General features: G+C 49.4%; 1 protein-coding gene across 9 annotated transcripts in view; it reads right to left on the bottom strand.

Annotated features, from left to right (window-relative positions):
* Window positions 1–3,825, bottom strand: part of Ggact (gamma-glutamylamine cyclotransferase) — a 33,585-nt gene that overhangs the window by 7,484 nt on the left and 22,276 nt on the right. For 7 of the 9 annotated variants that reach the window (XM_023715171.1, XM_023715167.1, XM_023715168.1 and 4 more), the window contains one exon: window positions 235–290. The exons of 1 other annotated variant lie outside the window; for it this stretch is intronic. The gene's annotated coding sequence lies outside the window, so the exon portion shown is untranslated. Of the gene's footprint in view, window positions 1–234; window positions 291–1,897; window positions 1,921–3,825 lie in introns of those variants that run through there. One more of the 9 variants, XM_023715173.1, reaches the window with a different exon arrangement.

The raw sequence follows: 3,825 nt of genomic DNA, 5'->3' as shown, positions 1-3,825 counted from the left end.
CTCAAATTTTTTTTTTTTTTTTCTGGTAGCAGGGATCAAATTTGAGTCCTTATGCTTGACAGGCAGGCACTAATACCAATGAGCTATATCCTCGGCCCTCTTTCTTTTTTTCTTTATTTTCTGTTTTTTAGGTACTGGAGATCAAACTCCTGACCTTGTGCTTGCCAGGTAGTCACTTATGCTGCTGAGCTATATCCCAGCCCTTGGCTTCTTTCTTAAGAAAAACATCATTACCTTTTCTGATTGCGTTTTGAGCAACAAAGTCCAATCCTTTAGGAAGCAACCTGTCCCTGCAGGGATTGAGAAAGGATCAGAGTTAAGCACTGAAACAAGCAATTAATTCCCATTAGAGGATTAAGGCACTCATGTTCACTTTGAATCAGAAAAGCGAGTTTGAATAAAATGGTGTACAACCAAGGGGTTACTTGTCAGAGTGAATAAGTGACAGGACCAAAGGTGACCCAGAATGCACACAAGAGGCAAGTGCCATGTGACACAGCGCCAGGAAATAGGTGGGCTTCAGGTCCATGGCACAGTCTGGGCCTTGTGCTGCTGTCCTTACTCTAACAGATGTACTGGGTGAAAATGAGTCGAAAATTGAATATCATCACCCCAATGGACAGAATCAAAGAGGCACGAGACACTAACATTCAGTAACGCTCAGTTTGGAGAGGTGTGCTCCCAGTGTAGAGTTCCCGTTGCAAGTGAACGTAAGCAAGGTCTCTACAGACCCCAAGAACACGGTGAGAGCAAGTGCCAGGTCAGCTGCAGGGCCGGTGGTGAGGGACCCGCTACTAAGGACCCCAAAGCTGAGCCTCTGTCCCCACCCAGAAGGTCAATATGAACATCCGGGGTCCACCTGGAGGGGGACAGGCCCAGAGAGTCTCCAAAAGTTTCAGGTCAGCAAAGTCTCACTAGTTTAACATTGTCTTTAAAAAAACAAAAACACTGATGCAAATGTCCCTCGGGCCCAGCACTGCTTGAAATGCCCGTTGCTTACTCAGCGGTTTCTTTCTGGAAGCACAGTCCATCTCCAGTTTCATATTTCATCACTGAAGCAGAAATTGAAAGTGATTACTAGTCTTTTGCATAATTGTTGCATTTGTCCTGGTTAATTTTTTCCTAGCCACCTGGTGGCAAGAGTATAACAGGCAGGACTTAAAGTTTACGGATCACTAGTATTCCATATGCTCAGTCCCTGTTTACACACACACACACACACACACACACACACACACACTCCAGATGAACCAAATGAAAGGGTATAAGGTTTAATTCTAGATCAGTTTGCAAAAGGATCAATATGCAACATAAAAACAAACTTTAAAAAGGGTTAACCCTTCCCAGAATGGCTTACTCTTGTTTGTATTAAAATTTAATGACAAAAGGAAATACTAGTAAAATCCATATGTCATCACTTCAAGCTTCTCTCTGTAAGAAATCAGCTACTAGTAAATGACCAGGTGCCAGACCAGATTAAGACTGTACTGGTAAGAAAAAGTAAAGTGACCTCATGGAGGAGCCATGGAGCCCAGGCCCCCTTGAGATCCAGCTCTGCCACTCCTGGCCAGAGGAGAAATTCCCAGAACCAGAAATCCCCAGTCCACAGAAGAGCCTACCGGAGAACTCGGCTTTCACCATTCATCATCTTGCATCAGAGTCGGCCCCAGCAGGGCCTCTCCTGCCCCCTCCTCAAGCTCAGGAAGGGCACAGTGAACACTTTTTTTTTTTTTTTTTTTTTTTGTGATACCAGGGATTGAACTCAGGACCCTGCGCTTACCAGGCAAGCGCTTATTCTACTGAGCTATCTCCCCGGACAAAGGTGATCACTGTTAGGCCACTCCGGTGTAGCTGACAAGGGGGCACCTGCTGCCCTCATCCTCCCACTGGACATCACCTGGAGCAAGTGTGGAGGTGGCCAAGGGAGAAAGTGACTGCAGATGCTGACCCTAGGAGGGCTCTCCATCTTCCAGAAACCTTCTGTGCCTGCCCCTCCCTCCACTAAATAAGGCTGTTTTCCCTGGAGAAAGGCTGAGTGTCTGATATAGTTACACATTAACTCTTCAGAAGTTTCTTAGAACTGTAGGAAACAGGTGAAAAAACAAAATGCCGTGAACTCTGAACTTGGGGCTGGCCTGTGAGTAGGAGCAGCTCAGAGGTCAGGGTCCCATGCGGCTCAGGCGCCGTGCCAGCCAGGGCTGCGCCGCATCCTGTGCGCCCTTTGATGCTCTCCTTCTGGGGTTTGGTAGTTTCTTTATAGTCAACTCCAGGTTTTCCTGCTGGAGCCGGCCCTCGCCAGCCCCTCTGAACCCCCCGGAAAGTGACGGACGAAGCCCCTTCCTTACATTAGCCACAACGCAGGCTGCTGAAAGGCCGGCACCTTTGAAATCAGAGGCGAGGACCCCTCACCACCATACCTGCCCCAGCTCAGACTCTCCTGGGGCTAGGAACACAATTGGCACTTTGTGGTCCTGACGCCACGCCAGCCCTACGAACGTGGCCTTGGCAACCTTTCATAGGTTTTTTATTCTTTGGCCATAGCAGAAATCACTACCTTTTCATGCATCACTTTAAAGGCAACTGTGTTGACATCTTCAAAACATATAACAGTGCAGATGTGGCCTTCATGGTGCCCCACCCCATTTGTAGGGCATAAGAAGCTGCAGCCAGAAAATCCCAACAGACCGGGCTGAGCCAAGAAAGGAGCCCTGTGTACAGAGGTAGGCTGGACAAACAGCCAGGTGCCAAGGCCAGGCACAGATGCCACAGAAGGTGCCATGGCCCCGTGGGTGCCACCTAGGAACCTCCATGCCACCTCAGTGGCCACCTGGAAGTGGGCATGATGGCCCTGCCTGGCGTATGCCAAGTGCCTAGGTTCCCACTCAAGTTGGTGTCCAAGGCCACAGTGAGATGGCCTCCACCTAGAGCTACTCAGTACTTCTTGGTCCCTCAAGACTAGGGCAGATCAGAGAGCACCAAAGGCCTCCAGGAGTAGGACTGAGAGCTCTGGGGGGCCACAGAGAGCCACAGCTATGACATTTGACCTAGAACTAGAAAGATCAGTGGGGCAGGAAGCCATCACCCTTTGAAGTGTGGGTGATGACACTTTCCACCTTGATCGTAGTGGTTGGGGGGTATGGTGTCAAAACCACTATCCTGTGCATTTAGGCTGTGTATTTTGTTGTGTGCAAATTATAACTAAAAGAAATTTAACCTAAGCAAACACTGAGAGTGCTCAGAGAGCAGTCTGCAGGCCCCTCAGGCTCCATTACTATCACCAGGCTCTACTGGAGTTCAGCATGCTTCCCAGCCCCTGATCAAAGACAGAAATACGCCATCTCACGCTTCCAATCTCCCCAAGCAGTTGAGTATTCCTAAAGTACTTCTAAAAACAGATTTGTGGTGACTTCTAAACTCAACCACTTACTGGAATCCAATATGCAATAAAATGAAGCAGGTCAGACTCGCCTGCAGTTGCTACCTGCGTTCTGGAGAGGAGGCCGAGGGTAGGGCAGCACTGCACAAAGTGTGGGTAAGCGGTGCAGGCACTGGGACACAGAGAGCCTTTGTCCCTGCCCAGGGCCCGATCCACACTGGTTGCTGACGAAGTAGTCACCTGGCTACTGAGAAATGCAGCACATGGTTTGCATTCTAGAAGGCCTTTCCAGGCCTGCTGGAGGAGAACACAGCTCTTATGTCGCAGGCTGGCACTGGCAAAACATGTTTATGCCACCCAGCACAGAGCCCTGGTCAAGGAGCGAAGAGCTCAGAAGCTGCACGTGGGCCTCACCCACTCTCCAGTGTCCGGCTGAAGACAGGTCACTC

The sequence above is a fragment of the Octodon degus genome, unplaced genomic scaffold (genome assembly GCF_000260255.1).
Source record: "Octodon degus isolate 3935 unplaced genomic scaffold, OctDeg1.0 scaffold00039, whole genome shotgun sequence".
NCBI lineage: Eukaryota > Metazoa > Chordata > Mammalia > Rodentia > Octodontidae > Octodon > Octodon degus.
Note: the sequence above shows the minus strand (reverse complement) of the source record. Positions and strands in the feature narration are given on the sequence as shown.